The sequence below is a fragment of the Colossoma macropomum genome, unplaced genomic scaffold, assembly GCF_904425465.1.
Source record: "Colossoma macropomum unplaced genomic scaffold, Colossoma_macropomum, whole genome shotgun sequence".
Lineage (NCBI taxonomy): Eukaryota > Metazoa > Chordata > Actinopteri > Characiformes > Serrasalmidae > Colossoma > Colossoma macropomum.
In genome coordinates this window covers 8,934,021-8,951,912 of record NW_023494800.1, presented here as the reverse complement: position 1 = coordinate 8,951,912, position 17,892 = coordinate 8,934,021, and the positions used below count along the sequence as shown (strand labels likewise).

The 17,892-nt window shown below is 38.5% G+C and overlaps 1 protein-coding gene across 2 annotated transcripts in view; it reads right to left on the bottom strand.

Moving 5' to 3' along the window:
• The window catches only part of rxraa (retinoid X receptor, alpha a), a 258,853-nt gene that overhangs the window by 36,469 nt on the left and 204,492 nt on the right, over positions 1–17,892 (bottom strand). The window lies entirely within an intron of this gene.

The window sequence follows — 17,892 nt, the reverse complement described above, 5'->3', positions numbered from 1 at the left end:
TAAAGGCTACCAACATTGGGCCTTTAAAACACAAGCATAAGCATTGAATAATGCATTTATGAAGCAATACTGGAGAATTTATGAAAAGCTTCATAAGTACATTAACCACAAAAGTGCATAAAAGTAAATTACATTGTATTGACATAAAAGGGCCTTAAACTAAAGAAATTTGTTACATTTATAACACATCATTCTCAAGTAGAGGCCTAGTTAAGAGCCTCATTTATCAGTTCTGTGGAAGTTTTTGAACTTAGTGATAATGTTTAGTTAGCTGTAAGTTCTCCGCAGCCACAACCTTAATATGAATCATACTTTAAGTAGAAACTTGCAGAACTGATATATGGAGTTCTTAACCATGCCTCAGCCTTATGAGTGGGAATGATGCTTCATAACCATGTTATAAATGAAACAACTATCTGTCACTTTAGTTTAAGGCTATTTATGTCAAAACAATGTTATCTTCTGTTATCTTGTGGCCACTGGTATGAACTGCTCATAAATACTTAAGTATCGAGTTATACCTATGCAATTCAATGCTTATGCATATGTTGTGATGTAGGTAGCCTTATAGGCTAGCTCCTTAAAGTGCAGTATAACAAAATAATGTAAAATAGTACACTACATGACAACAGTGAGTATACAATAGTGCAAAAAATAAGCTCAAAGCCCAACAATCAGTACAACATGATAAATACACAGGAGAAAACAACATGAGACATATAGCAAAATGTATAAAAGTGTGAATATGTGCAAAGAGTGAGCATCTGAGTACATCAAGTGTACAAGTTATAGTACTCTGCAAAGGAAAATTGTTCAAAGCTAAGTACAAGTTCTATTGAGTGCCAGTAGAAACACAATTTCACATTACAATTAACACAAATGAGCATAAATACAGTAGAACATAATAAGAATGTTTTCATTTTAAAAAGTAATTCATATATTGGTTAGAAGAATGCAGTTAGATGACTTCCAGCTGCACTTCCGCCACTGCATTGATTTGTTAAATTCCATCAGCAGCACCTGATTTAATTTAATGAAGGATTGATTAAATACACAATGTATTGGATGGTAACTGTAAATGCTGGGCTTCCTTCCTCCCCTGGAGAGCTTTAGAAATGGTAAAACTGACACAGTCACACACAGTTAAATCATAATATATTGTTCATTTGTATATTTGTATTTATTCTAATGTTGATAACACTTTATTTGAAGTGGTCCTTTGTAGATGATTAATAAACTCTTAACAGATTATCAGTAACACATTAACTACATAACAGTGAATTAGCTGTAGTGCAGCATCTGAATACATTAAAGTAAATATCTTGAAGATGTTCTGTTGATACATTATTTTCATTAAGTAGATGTATTGTTAATATGTTACTTCCATTATGCAAAACCTAACCTACCCAACCTCAACCCAACACCTAACCTAACCCTGGCCCTGATCCTAACCCTAACCTTAACCTCAACCCAAAACCAAACCCTAATGCTGGCCCTAATCCTAACCCTCACCTTACCCAACTTTTCCCAACACCTAACCCTAACCCTGGCCCTGATCTTAACCTTAACCTCAACCCAAAACCTAACCCTCACCCTCATATGCTTTTTACATGTTACTGAGAGGCCGTTGAGTGTTTATTTCATTTAAAAAGTACCACTCAAAATAAAGTGTCGCCCCAATGTTGTTTTTTTGAATAAATAACTGCCTACTGTCCAAATAAATAGCTTTACAGACTATTTTGTCAGATGAAGACTTTTGTTCAACACTATATATGCAGACCACCAGCACAACATAATGCAAGTCATGGAAGACCATTACAGGTCCAGCATAATAATGTATTACACCATACAGTCGCCAAAAGAGCTAAAAATCCTGTATTTTTCACAGAAATAAACAATACACGTATCACTAGCAAGCAGCCCAACTTTTCTGCGAAGTAATGCAGACGCTCCCTCTGAATGCAGCCTTCCAATTGATTTTGGTGAGACAAGCGTCTCTTATGATTAATGCAGGTGTGTCTGGGAAGAACCCCTCTCTCTCTCCCTCTCTCATTCTGTCTCTGAGTATAGGCAAGCAGTCATAGCAGCATATGTCCCCAGACTCATTTATTCACATTCAACACTGCCAGTGCAAATGTTCTATGCTAGGATAGCAGCAATAAAATATTTAACAGGACAGTGGAATAAAGACAAGCTTATGTTTTTTTTCTCCTCTTGTAAAAATACACCCGAGCCAAAAATGTGCCTGGGTGAACTCATCCAGGCACAGAGGGAGATTTGTTCATACATGCATATCCCGAAAAAAGAGCGCTGCAGCACTCCATGCAGATTTACGACAGAAGGCAGGGGAGATACAAGCTACGATCAACAGCAATTCATCATTTTCAGCCGTGGATTCGCACCAACTGAACAGCATATCAGGCCTTCACAGTGCACAACCATTTACGCCAAATCAAAAACAGGGATGTGATGCGCAATAGCAGCTACAGCTCTACTGCTAGCAGTGGATTCAGTGCCCAAATCCACAACTGCAAAATATCCCAACCATAATGACCACTAGCTGCTTCTGCATTAGGGTGTGACCCCTGGACGTAATATTGGGGGCTCTTTATTTATCAGCATCAGTGAAAATCCTACCAATAAAGCAACAGTATTTCCTGTGAGAAACAGCTGACAGTTACCAACTTTTATCTTCCATTACAGCAATACAGGCTGAACTGCTAAACACAAAAATCATTATGGGCGAAATAAAAACATATAAAATACATCTAAACCTAACATTCATTAACATTAGGATAACATGTTATAATAAAACCTAAGAGCTAAGTAACAGAAACCAACAAAACCGCTAAGAATTCTGCCTGAACCGTGGTGGAGATGATAAAGCGCTGACATTCCCAAAGCATTCCGGATCTCAAACCAGTTAATAACTACACATAGCCTCGTGTGTGGAGCACCTGTCAGTGATACAGTGAAGAGCAATGTAACTCCAGTGGATTCGTGAGGGCCGCTTACAGTGTTTGACACTGTTTTCATTTCAGTCATCGCTGTAACAAAACCTCATCTCTCTGAAATGTTAACTTTGTAAGAGTAGAAAAAACATTATGAACTGCTTAATATATCTTAATATAACAAGATTATATTCCATATCATTTTAAGCTGTTTATATTAATCTATTCATGAAAAGAGATTAAATAATAACCAGCAGAATTTTTAATTAAGCTGTTTATTATTTAATCCCTTTTCACAGTAGCCATAAAATTTAATTTCCACCCATTTCAGAGTTCTGTCACTTGAAGCTGCATTTGCAATGTTTTATCTCAGCATGACCTTCTTTGTGGAGTGGTGTGAACTGTTTTCACAGCAGGGGGTTCTTGCCCCTCTTCTTTTGTCCCTCATTGCTCACTAGCAGCTCAACACAGAGTCTCAATGTTTCACACACACACACAGCCAACAGTGTCCTAGTTAATCTGATAACTGCATTATGGGGGACATATCATTAAATAGATCTGAATGAATTTCCATTCCACCAGTGGTATGGCCTGTTGGGGGCCTGCAGACAGAGGCTACAAAATTTGCCCGTTGAGAACTGATAATCATATCAGTCATTAAAACGCTTTAAACAAAATTACTGGAGTCTGTGCAGTTCTGACCACATTAAATTATTTTGGCCAATATTGTTGTTTATTAGAGTTATTGAGTTATAGAGTTTTTGACTCTTTATAATGACTATCTGTGACAAAATTAGCATATCAGAGAGACCCTTATTTCACATAATTTCACAGTAAATGGGAGACTGTGAGCTGGCTCGTGCTCTTGATGCTTCGGGTGACTGATTCGTCTCTCACGTTCGCACTGAGCGAGAGAGACAGTCAGGAATGATTTGTCTGATTAAACGTACACAGCATCAGCATAGCTGTCACTGAAGGACATAAAATGAACTTAAATGAACCTAAAATGCTAAGCGCCTCACATTTCGGTGCCTCACTTTGATAACTAAATAACAATCATATTCGTTTCAGCAGCAGTAAGTAAGTCTTGAGATTAATAACTGAATATCATAATATTATCAATAACGACCCTGTACATAATCACAAAGAAACCTCATAACTTTTTATTTTGAATCCATTTGAAAATGACTGCTGCCATTAACACTGTGTGAACATTTCAAGAGGAATATAAACAGCTTAAAATGATGTGGAATATAATTTTGTTATATTAACATATATTAAGCAGTTCATAATGTTTTTTCTTCTCTTACAAAGTTAACATTTCAGAGAGATGAGGTTTTGTTACAGTGATGACAGCAACAAAAACAGTGTCAAACACTGTAAGCGGCCCTGATGAAACCACTGGAGTTACACTGCTCTACACTGTGTCACTGACAGGTGTTCCACACACGAGGCTATGTGTAGTTATTATTAACTGGTTTGAGATCCGGAATGCTTTGGGAATGTCAGCGCTTTATCATCTCCAACACGGCTCGAGCAGTTTAGCGAGGGCACTAACGGTGAGAGCAGCAGGACAGCTTTGTCAGAACCCTGTTTAGAGGGAAAGGGCCACCGTCACTTCTCACTTAACACTCAGCCTACGTGTTGACATGAGTGCTGGAGACTGGCACACTGAGCCGGCTGCACACTGTCAGGCGGCCAGAGGACGCTTACACACATCGCACATCACTGCAGAGAGGAGGTTTCAGCCTCAGAGCCCAAACACACCACAAACTGATCACTGCCTCAAAGGCAATAAAGCACTCTTCACACATACAGCACAGACTGAGGAACCAGGAGATGATGGATTGAATCTAATAGGATTCGACTTAAAGAGGCTGCCGACTCGACTGCAGAAAATGCAAAAAAAAAATACATCCTAAACAATATTTAAAAGTTAGGAAAACTCTTTTCTGCATCATCAGGTTTGTGTCGGCCTTTCAGACTGTGCAGCACTTGACAGTGGTGCTGCCATGGAAACATAAATAAACCCAACAGCTTTTTAAGCCTTAGTCACTTTTTTAAGCTTTTATTTTCTGGCAGAAGTCGAACTCTGAATGTGAAAGTAAAGTAAGGTGACGTTCAACCTGGAATAACTACACAATGAAACTGTGGAATTGATCATCATCAAGTAGGCAGTGCAGATACATTTTTGCATTGCGTAAGCTGTGTGTTACAGTAATTTAACCACCATTTAGGGGGGTTTCTGAAAGGCTAGCTAGCTCACTCACTAGTTGTTGGCAAGACACAACTGGTTTGTGTGAGATGAGGCTGTGGAAAGGAGCTGCTGATTAAAAATCTGCCCTAATATCAATTAGTTAGAGCAGGGGTCGGCAACGTGCGGCTCTTTTACTACTATTTTAGGTAAAAATAAAATAAGCCTCTTTTGCAGTAAAATAAAGCTCTGCTGATCATTCTAACACAGTTTTACCAATACACGGTCTTAAACAGTGGAGGTAATGTAGCCTATAACTGCTAATTTAACTTTAACCCTGAGGATTGGCACGCAGACTGCTGGTCACCATAGCAATGCAGATAGGAATCTCGACTAGCAAATCGCTAATGAAAAGGCAAAGGGAGAGAGAGAGAGAGAGAGAGAGAGAGAGAGAGAGAGAAATGGACTTATTTGCATTTATAATCACTCCAGCTGTTTTCCTGATATGTTTAATAATTTTACAAGAAACTTTTCCACTTTTAAGGAAGAATTTCCTGCCAGAGATGTGAGAAAAGCATCTATAGCTGAGCTAAACCTTAAAGCAGAGCAAAGTAAGTGTGCGTTTCCGTTTATATTATTTTATTTTAGCCTATACTAACACATTAGCACATACTGAAACTCATTTATAGCCAAGATGCTAAAATGGACATAAAATGTTGTGGCTCCTAAGGTGGTGTAATTTCTGTTGAACGACAAAATGGCTCTTCTTAATATTTGGGTTGCAGACCCCTGGGTTAGAGGGATCACGTGACATCAGTGTCTTACAACATACTCCCATCTAGTTTAAGTCCAACTGTGAAAACATAAAAGTGAAAAACCTTGAAATGATCAATATTGTTCTTTATTTGTCAGTCAAGAGTGCTTTTCTGTAGAACCTTAAAACAAATTAACAAAATATGTTGACAGCCCCTTTAACACAGTTTGGAAAGCAAAGAGCAATGCATATGTCTGTATGCATCTGTCTGTTGTTTTACACACAGACCATAATTAAATGTGACTTTACTTGATTCAAAAACTTTATGTACAAACTACTAAAGCTTATAATCACACTTACACATATCCAGATACATGTTCTTAACACCAGTGCCGTTCACTGTAATGAACAGACCCTGTATACAGTGATAGGCAAGTAAACACATATGTACAGAGTTACCTTTACAAAAACAGCTCTATACTGTACATGCTTTCAAACTCACATATACACACAAGCAGACACTTACAAAAGCTGCGTTTAAGCTGAACTCAAACACCTCGCCAGCGGTACATCGCTCATCCACATAAACACTGCAGCGATGGCACTCACTATAGACAAAAGCCACGTATCTTCGAAGTGCTAAATTTGATTTATTGCTTCAGAAATGGACGTTGTCCTTGAATAATACTGAAGCATGTCAAGGCTACGCTAGCTGGAACAGCGAGCTCTCCCGTGCTGCCGGAAGAAAGACATTAGTGGACAGTGAGTAAACGAGAGATGCTTGAATAAATCACCTCCGCGCTGCCTTCTTTTATACAAGCTGTCAATGTTTATGAGAAAGAAAGCACTTCCAGTTATGATGAGGTTCTTTCTTTCTACCCTCATAAAATGAGCTCTATTAAACACACACACACATACAGTACAGTGTAAGGATGTGGGGTCATATATATGTCCCATACGTATTATAGATATGTAACGAATAAATGTCAGAACAAAACCTTGTATCTCTTTTTCTTTAGGTTTTTAAATTGTTTTCAACATAATTTGATAACGCCAACTGCACTTTATATTATGTATCCATTTCATGATGAATAGACCAATAGAAATGATCCAGAATTACTTGCATATATGCAGTAGAGTCCAAACGTGTGACAGCACTAGTGAAAATGCTTCTGTTTTGCTTTCTTTTCTAAATAAATAGCTTTTCATTACAAACTATATTATGAACAAAAGTATTTAAGCAAAAAGCAGAATCTTTGATATTTTAAAATGAAAGTCCTTGTGTTTGGCCTTTCCTGCATTTGCTTTAATGACAGCACGCACTCAAGCTAGCACAAAATCCACAAGCCTCTGTAAAGCAGACCAAATCCACTAGAGAGTCTTAACACGAGCTTCAAAGGAAGCAATAAGTATAAAAAACTGACCTTTTTTGTACAAGGGCCTTAACATGGTCAGTTTCACAAATTTGCATTCAATGGAAAAATCTCAGCTCTTCAATGTGATATATATATATATATATATATATATATATATCACATATATGTATATATAGTCCCACTTTATATTAAGTGTCTCTAATAACTGTGCAGTTACACATGAATAACATATGCAATAACACTAACCACTGATAATTTACTCAATGTTACAGATGGATTACAGAAGTGCAGCCTATGTAATTACACATGTGTATCAACTTCAGTTTTGCCTCATGTAATTGCACAAGTGTATCCTCTACACAGGAACTTTCCTGTAGCGTAAAGTTAAATTTTAAAATACAGTTCCTGTGTAGTTTTTATAAAGGTACTGTGTAATAATGGAGTGGTAATATAGAAATTGCTTTGGGGGTATTCCAACAATTTAACTTATGCCACTAAAGTTACATTTTAAGATAAAGGGACGTCTGCTGTACTGTCACATGTACGTGCAGAATGAAGTTGAAACTGGTTATAATGTCACAGCACTAGCAACATAAATGCTAGCTAAATGTCAGGAAAGCTGGCAGATACAGTGTAAGCAATGTTTTAATGTAAGTTATTACATACTTCATTTTACTGCTGGAAAAAAGTAAATAAGGTGTACTTCTGTAATCCAGCTGTAACAGTGTCTAAATCAGTAGTAGTTACACTGTTGTTGCATTTGTTGTTCACATGTAACTACAGTTATTAGAGACATTTAATACAAAGTGGGACCATATATATATATATATATATATATATATATATATATATATATATATATACACACACACAAATTTATATATATATATATATATATATATATATACATACACACACACAAATTTATATATATGTATATATATATATATATATACATATATATAACTATATATAACTATATAGACACTACTGTGCAAAACAAACTGCAGACGAAGAGGCTGAAAAGATAAGATTGGCTGCCGTGTAATGAACTGATTAGCATATTCCATCCCACACAGCAATCGGGTTTCAGTCCGTCTAACCGGAGACGCATTTGACTACCAAGTGCAAATGCATGTGGCTAAAATCTTATCAGGATACAGTCCAGATACCAGTCACATAAAGTGACCAGGTGTAAACAGGGTCTTAAGCTCCAGAGTACATTGTTTAAAAAAATGTGTTTGTGCTTGGAAAAATCATTAAATATGATTAGAATATATGTGAATAAAGACAAACGTAGTAAAAAAGTAACGAGAATTTCTTATTTTGACAAAAATAGTTGAGTAGTATAGTTTGTTCTTTCTATAAAATTAAAAGTTAATGTGATTTTCACAATCAGGTATGTTCATATATAAAGACTTTTCTAAATCTTAACCCTAAATCTAACCTCAATGTGTGAGTGACAAAATGTAAACAGCTTTATAATATCAGTTTTGAAAAATGAAACTTTTGTGAAAAAACACTTCACACAGTCAGGAGCATTTTTTTGCACTTGACATTGTAGTTAACCTTGCTCTTTCTCTGTTTTTCCTACAATGTGAGTCCAGTTTTGTTCTGGAAATGTATGTAAACAAACACACCCACATCCACACACGACCACACACACACACTCTGGTAGTACCTGTGCTCTAGCTGTGCTCCATGCAGCTCCTCTCTGTCTCAGTCTCATCCAGACGCTGCACTGAGACTCTATGAGACTAGGTCTCTGACTCAATCTATTTTCAGTGAACATGCAACTCAATCTGCTCAAACTTACTCTCTGTGGTGTGTGGGTGTGTGTATGCAGCGGAAGGATTAAAAGGCCTCAGTTGTGTTACTGTAAATAGAATAATCCCCCCCTCCTCCCCATACATGAACATGTACCCTTGTTTCTGGGCTAGAGTGTCATAGGAACGCCCCCTGAGAGCCGTACTGTCTTCTAAAGTGTTGGGGGTCGCCCCTTTACTCTCTCAACAACAAACATACCCTACTCCGACCACCAATGGCACATCCCCCCTCTGAGCAGAGAACACGAAACCACCACAAGACAGCACATGCTAATAGCCTACACCACCCTGCCATAAAGCAATGCTTCAGCCACAAATCAAATGTACAGTTTTTCTATTGTCCCGAATGTAGACGTGTTTGGTATCCAAGATTTGCTTCTTTAGTTTTGCATTAGAGATACAGTGCTAATGTAGCTAAGTAATAGCAAACATCAACTAACTTGTCAATAAGTAATCTCCAATCAACTTGGTTTCTAAAACTGTATGGGATACTGTTACCTTACGACTGGAGAAAAACATGTTGCACAGCTAAAAACAGTAGTTGCAATATATTTTTTCTATACTTCATCAATTTTTATATATAATAGTATATCATAGAGCGTCAGAGACCACATAGGAAAGTATGTATGTATGTAGACATGCAGTTTGCACAATACATAAACTGTATAAATCTGAAAAGAGATAGCAGAGATAGCAGAGGCCAGTGGATATCGGCAGTTTAACAGAGTGGGACACTACATTAGCCCACTGATGAACTGTAGCCTCTGGCGATATGTCTTTACAAAGCAGTATTCCCATTCTCATGGTGTCGGGGGTCTTTATCAGTAATAGCTAAAGCAGCAGTTACAGCACTACCTCACTGCTGGAGCTCAGCTGCACCCCTGACTCCAAACCCGCCTTCAACTTCACTGAGCATGAGCGGCGAGACTGTCTTATGTTTTCACAGAGAACCAGCATGTCTCACATGTGATGTCACATGGTCTCCTCTTGCTCTCTCTCTCTCTGTCTGTCACACACTCACAAATGTAAACTAACAGGCATAAGAAACACATCTGATGTGCTGCCTTATCATGTGCTGCAGAGCAGCTGGGCCAGAAGAGAAAGAATGAAATGAAGATGGAGAAAAGGACAGAAAAAGACAGACAAGAAAATTGGGACACTTTATTTTGATAGTCTCGTCAGATTTTCTACAGATGTTCAAACTGTTAACAAACTATCTGGTGATTCTCGTCAGGGTCAGGGTCAGGGTTAGGATTAGGATAAAGTTTTGCATTGAAGTGAAGATCATGGTTAGGTTTATGTTTAGGGTTACATTTAATAAAGCCAATTACATTCAACTTCACTGGAATTTAATAAATACTGAGTTGAATGTTTGAGTTTAATAATAAACATTGGCCCAATCCCATTTCACCCCTGGCCCATACCACTCAGCCCTTACCCCTTTTTTTTTGCGTGATCACGCCTAGGCGTAAGGTGCCCAGATTTTTGTTGAGATAGAGGGGTAGGGCGAAGTGTTAGGGCTACATCGGCCCTCCAAACAGATGTTTTTCTGAGGCTCCAAACTAAATGTAATGAGAAAAAAAGAAAAAACTGCAAGATGGCTGTGCAAGCGACCAAAGAAACCCACAAATGTGAATATTTTCTCCATTGAAATATTATAATAACCACTGTATTATCTTAGTTTAATGTCATTTCAACGTATTCTGGTCTTTTTCTTCATAACAAGCATAAAAAATCGCTACTAGTATGCTGATGTCCAGCTGTGAGGTTGCTGAACATTACCCTCCTCTGCTGTCACTGCAGACTGGCAAGATTGCCCACAGAGCACCGCTAGTAGCCTGTGAATGAATTTTCTTTTTTATTCAGTGGTTGTCCTATTCCGCAGGGGAAGATTTCAACCATTACCCCCTGTAACTCAGTTCCAAGGGGTGAGGTAACACTCGAAAACAACAGGAAGGGGTAAAAATAAGAAATGGGATTGGGCCATTGAGTTAACATTTAGGGCTGACACAAAAACAGGTTGTTATTTAGTTTGTTTCACAAACTACCTTTTTGAACAAATAAATACAAGAACATTAATATAGTCACATATCAGTTGCATTTTATGGTGATTACTGTTGCTGATTCCCTTTAAAAAAAATGACAGCAGGTCCAGCAATAACAGCGGTCTCGTACATCTTTTATGCACTGATAGAAAACAAGGTAGCACCCCGAAAGCAATTCTACATGCTCATTCATTTTACTCCGGCCATCATGCATACACACACACTGTAACTGATAGGACAGAGTCTGAGGTTAGAGGACAAAACAGGAGTCTGGCACACATTTCAACACAACACTCACTGACTACTACTGAAAAGAAGAGGATCAGTTTATAACCACACAGCCCACTACAACCTTCTAAACATGTCTAGAGTGAACCTACAGGCAGAACACATCATTAGTACGTTTGTATGCACTCAAATATGTGATGCACTTGTCTGAATGGAAGAGTCTCTCAAGCATTTCACTCTTCATACTTCATTCAGTCTCTCATAAAAAGACCATCATTCTGTATTGCAAATACACTCAATAACAGCACTGTAACTTTATGCATATTAGCTTTCATTTGTTTCTACACAGGGGTTGTAATACCACACATGCTGTGATTCAAATATAGTTAGATATGATGCTACATAAATATTTGTGATAGAAATATTACCATAAATTGGAATGTTTTTCACTATTAGATTAAAAAAACACTCCATGACATTTCTAAAAGGAATAACCATGAAAGTTAAAAAAATATATTTATTGTGTATTTATATTTCTTTGTCTTCTAAGTCTTCTACTACCTGTTTGTATTAGTTATTAGGGATTGGACAACATTGGTATCAATTTTTGTTCCAAAATCCAATTTTTGCTCAGCCGTTGGCCAATTTATTATTTTAATCTGGAAATTAAAAGTGGTTGTTCTATGTCATCAAGCAAAGACCCTTTTCTGGAACTTGTCTTTTTTGGAGTGTGGGAGGAGAACACAGTGCACCGGAAAGGTGAATGGGATAAGTCCCACTCTTCAACAACAGGCATGAAACAGCCAATCGTCCTGTTGGTAAGGGTGCAAACAGGCAAGGTCCCACACACCCCCTTGGAGAAATGTGCATGTGCATAATGTGCAACATGCATACTGCCAGAACAACCTGAAAAAGCAGGTACAATATTTCAACCAAATGCTACAAACCATTTATACAATTTTGTCAGATTTCACCAATGAAATTTAAATGAAATGTTTTTAAAAATTAATGTGGCTTTCATTTGTGAGTTTATAGGTCTCTTCCTGTTCACAGACATAGTCGTATGCAAAAGTTTGAACACCAGTGGTCAAATTACATGTTTTGTTGCTTTTCTATTTTCTATGAGAAAATAAGTTAACACATCCTTCACAGAAATTGCATGTAAATGTGGCATTTTTCTGCATTTGTACTGCACAATTTCTGAGTTTAACATATTGGAAAAACATTAAAACATAAAATGTGCAAAACATTTTTGTACAGGCAACATTTATGTAGTTTTTGCAATATGTTTAATCCACACAGAGCTTCTGGGATTTAAAAATGGCTAATTAAAATTGGCCAACTGGGGGCTCCCGAGTGGCGCAACCGTCTAAGCGTTGGCCCTATCATCAGGAGATCGCGAGTTCGATCCGTGGTGATGCTACAGCCAGCCGTAGCCGGGAGTCCAAGAGAGCACAATTGGCCTCGCTCTCTCTGGGTGGGTAGGATGGCCCCTCCTTCTCCCCCCATCACTCAGCGCGATGCTAGTCAGCGCAGGCGTCTGTTAGCTGACGTAACAGATCTGGCACTTGGCGCTTTCCTCCGAGCGCGTTCGGCTGTCCAGTGACGTTGCGTGAGCGGCAGGCCTGTGTTAGCCTTCATCCTCCTAGCGTTGATAGTATCGTGTGATTGAGGGACTCCTAACTAGCGGGTGGAATTGGAGACAAATAAATTGGGGAGAAAATCGGGTAAAAATTATTGGCCAACTGGCTGTAAAGGCTAATATTAAAGTTTATTATTAGTTATGCTTTCACCAGACAGAGCAGTCTTGTTTTGCAATCTTGTATCTGTATTTGTTACAAACATGACAAATAATGGAATCCAACTTACGTAAGGATGGAATGGAATCAAAAAACTTATGTGGGGGGATAAACAATCAAACTTTTAGTAATATTTCACAATTTAAGTGACCAAATTCTCATTACGTGTATGTATGGTTGCCAGACTAAATATTTTAACTATTAAAGCATTAAACTATTAAACTATGATTTTAATTATTAAATCATGCATATTTTGCAATATATATTATTTTACAGTGTTCTCAGCACTGTAACACATTGACAGCCACTGAGGTTTTGAAGTAACATTAAAGTAAAGAGATTCAACAATTGAAACAAATACAAATCGTTACACCCCACATACCAACAGCCTTGGCACTGGTAGACTCTCTCTCTCTTTCTCTCTCTCTCTCTCTCTCTCTCTCTCTCTCTCTCTCTCTCCCAGTAGCACCAAGCTGATTCAGTTCAGAGGTAGTTCAGTTTGTTCTGTATGAAAGTTCAGTTGAGGCTCTAAATCTCTTGGCCTTTTCATAAAGCCCTCCTCAGCGCAGTGTCCCTGCAGGACCCGACAGTTCACTGTGCTTGTGGACTCCAACTATACGTTACCTTCAGTCTGACACTTTAAATGCAGCGAAGGGAGACACATTAGCTCCTCACAATCGGATGCATTACATGTGATTTAAGGCATGTAGCTTCAAACATCTGGGTGTCTGAACACGGCACGCCGAGCGGAGATCCACAAAAACAACTCTGCTCGAACACACTCAAAGAGAGTGAAGGCATTAAAGCGGGGGGCTTTAACAGAGCTTAGCCCATCTTATTGAGCCAGAGAACACACTTCCCTCAAAAGGACACTTCAAAGGGTGCTCCAAATCCTGCAGCACTAGCCCTAAACACACTCTCGACTCTCCACAGCGGCAGAAACATCCTCACTCTTCTCTCAAGAGGACTTTAAAGTAAAAACAATCTCATCTGTAATGGCTCTGTAATGGTGAGCTACATCAGACTAATTATGTAACGCGGCTTTTAATCGAAGGCTGCAGTTCAAGTGCCTTTGTTGGTGTATGTGGGAGAGAGAGAGAGAAGGAGAGATCACGGCCAGCCCTTGCTGCACAATATATTATTTGCACATCGTTCTTAAAGTGCCCATATCCTGTAAAACTGACTTTTCCTCACTTTTTGGATATAGAAGTTATACTACATGAACACATTTAAAGTTTCAAATAGTTCTAATCACTGCCCAGTCCATACAGTCCATACATTGAAACATATCGTCGCTGTCCAAAGAAAATCGTATCTCCATTTTTATCGATTTATATTTTTCTGCCTCATTTCAACATGGCAGGTGTCCTTTATATTTTGTGAAGATTTCATAATGAATATCTTTGGGCAGCGACGTTATTCTGAATTCATTATTGTTTTGTGATGTCACAAAAAAACAGACATCTTAAGAGCCTGTTTACACCTGGTCACTTCATGTGACTACAATGTAAAATGAGAGTTCAGCTCAACTTAAAATAATATAGTAACTGATTTCATGGCTTTCCTTAAGTTGACTCAACTTGAGGACACCAGAGTTCACCCAACTCAAACTTCTTAGTTGAGTCAAAAATTCTCCCAGCTACCGTTTCTAGGTCGGCATCTCAGTTAGATGAACAAAACTGGTCTTGTGTTTTTTTACTCAATTTCCCCACTAGCTGACCCTACTTCTTTCACACAGTCCCATCTGGCATATTTTCCCTCTTGGGCTTCCAGATAGGTACAGCTATGGCATTGCTGGGATTCAAACTCACAATCTCCTGATGTTGAGATGAATTACTAGACAGTTGCACTACATGAGATGACGCCATGCTTTAAAGTTAAAACAACAAATATTTTCTCCAGTGTATTAAACATCTGTAGACACAAAATCTGAGTTGCTTCATGTGATCCTGAGTGGTGCAGTGGGCTAAACTGTCACCCCAACAGGCGGTTGTAAGTTTGAACCCCAGTGATGCCATAGCCATCCATCAGTGTGTATCCAAGAGGAAAAATGTCTAGCAGCATTGTGGGATGGAAAGAGTCCTGGCTTGTGGGGAAGTTGAGCATAAAAAACAAGCTCATTTTATATACCTCACTGAGATAAATAAAAAAATTAAGAGAACGTTTGACTCAACTAAGAAGTTTGAGTTGTGTGAACTCGTGTCCTCAAGTTGAGTCAACTCAAGAAAAGCCATGTAAACAGTTACTACATCATTTTGAGTTGAGCTGACCTCTCATTTATAACAGTGTACTATCTAAATTCTATCCTGATAAGATTTTAGCCACATGTATTTACACTTGGTAGTCAAATGTGTCTCCGGTTTCGTCCATATCTTGCAGTTCTAGCCTTTACTTATCAAGGCAGTTTAACCAAAGCAGCCTGAAGGCACAACGTCACCACAACCCAACGCATCATCACCTCTGACTCCTGCAGGCCGCACTTGGCGTGAAAGTAAACACCAACACATGGAAATCGTTCCTCACTCCAGCGAACTACAACAGCCTCCAACTGCCCCGGGGCCACCGCACAGAGACCAGGCAGCAATCCCCCAGTGCCTGATAACCCCACTCGACCCCTGACCCCTGACCTTTCACACCCATAACTCACCCTGAGAATGACCCCATCAGGGCCGCTGTCACTGAGAGTGTGAGGGAGATAATAGAAGCTTTAGCTGCAGTAAGGTGGTCCTGGACCCCGGCCTGAAGCTTACTCCTTCAACAATGAGCCAGCAGCAGCCTTTCCAAAGGCATTCCAGGAATTCTGACAACTACACATCCTCTAAGATTAATTATGCTTATATTTCCATAAGAACATACACTACAGGTCAAACGTTTGGGGACATCAGGCTTCTCAAAAGGTTTTCTAAAACAATCACGCTTTCTTTAGTGGTTTATAATAACTCAACATGTAGAACGTGTTTAGATTTTGCCATTTGTTTTAGCAAGAACTGCAAACCTGAAGGAACAATTGATAAAATTCCTAGTTTGGGAACAATGCCAAAGCCCACCCGTTTTATCCCTTTGTTGTGACTCATCTGCTCTCAAACCTTTCAGCTGTTTAAAAACACCCCTGGTGTAAAAAGGGTATTAAAACCAAACATTCAAAATTTCAAAAGAAAAAGTGTTCCTAACTCTCAACACTGACTCCAAGAACTCAAGGTCATATAGGCAGTAAGACTGTTTCTCAGTGAGAACTCAGTGAGCTTGTGGACTGTACTGATATGATGTCATTCCTTCAGAAGGAAAATTATCCTTAACACCGCCTGCATTTCAGCTCATGCGGATTAATCATTCAGATCACTGGCAGAGCTAAGCCTCCGACATATGTGTTCAGCATATGTGTGGCTGCGCTGAGGGAGAAAATTAAAATGAGAAAAAAAAACAGTGCCTGATTTTTAACTCACTGTCCTGCCTGGCTTGAGCCTCTGGTCATCTCAGCAGAAAACTCCCCAAACCACAATAAAGCATATATATTGGATATGACAGCAGCATCTGAACCAGCGAACATAAATATTTGCAGGCATTTCTCACTAACCAATACATCTTCACTATATCAGAAAAGGGGAGCACATGTTGAAGTAATGCTCGCTAAAGTAAAAGCTAGACTCATATATGACCTAAGGCTGCCATTGTTAATTATATAAGTGATCAAATTATCTACTGATTATTATACTGGCCCATATCCTGTAAAACTGCCTTTCATCACTTTTTGGATATAGAAGTTATACTACATGAACACATTTAAAGTTTCAAATAGTTCTAATCACTGCCCAGTCCATACAGTCCATACATTGAAACATATCGTCGCTGTCCAAAGAAAATCGTATCTCCATTTTTATCGATTTTTATTTTTCTGCCTCATTTCAGCCCTGCAATGGACTGGCGACCTGTCCAGGGTGTATCCTGCCTTCCGCTCAATGACAGCTGGGATAGGCTCCAGCACCCCACCGTGACCCAGAAGGATAAGCGGTTTAGATGATGGATGGATGGATGGATGCCTCATTTCAACATGGCAGGTGTCCTTTATATTTTGTGAAGATTTCATAATGAATACCTTTGGGCAGCGATGTTATTCTGAATTCATTATTGTTTTGTGATGTCACAAAAAAACAGACACCTTAAGAGCCTGTTTACACCTGGTCACTTCATGTGACTACAATGTAAAATGAGAGTTCAGCTCAACTTAAAATGATATAGTAACTGATTTCATGGCTTTCCTTAAGTTGACTCAATTATTATACTGGCAATAAAAGTGGACTTAAATGAATAATAACCAACAATGCATAGCCTTTCAAGCACTCCAAAAATGCTTTATTGGAAAAAAAATTGTATATAAATATCCCAGTAAATATCCCTGCAGAATTCTTTGGGGAAAAATATATATATATATATATATATTTGGAATCTTTTAAAGGCCATTTTTAATGTGTGGCCTTTATTACTCTGAATTACTCTGATCAATATTGGCAGCCTGAGCAATATTAGAAACAAACTAATTGGACTGAGTCTTTTGTTTAGCAGATCTGTGGATCATAGTGTTTCCCTATATGTAGGACACAGTGTGGGTGCACAGCACAGAAGCAGGCTTTTCAGGTGGGAATTATTGAGTTTGCCAAAAAGTGTACTGAAGAAAAGTCATAAAACACCATCAAGTGAAAGTACAGAGGCATTTCCAAAGCC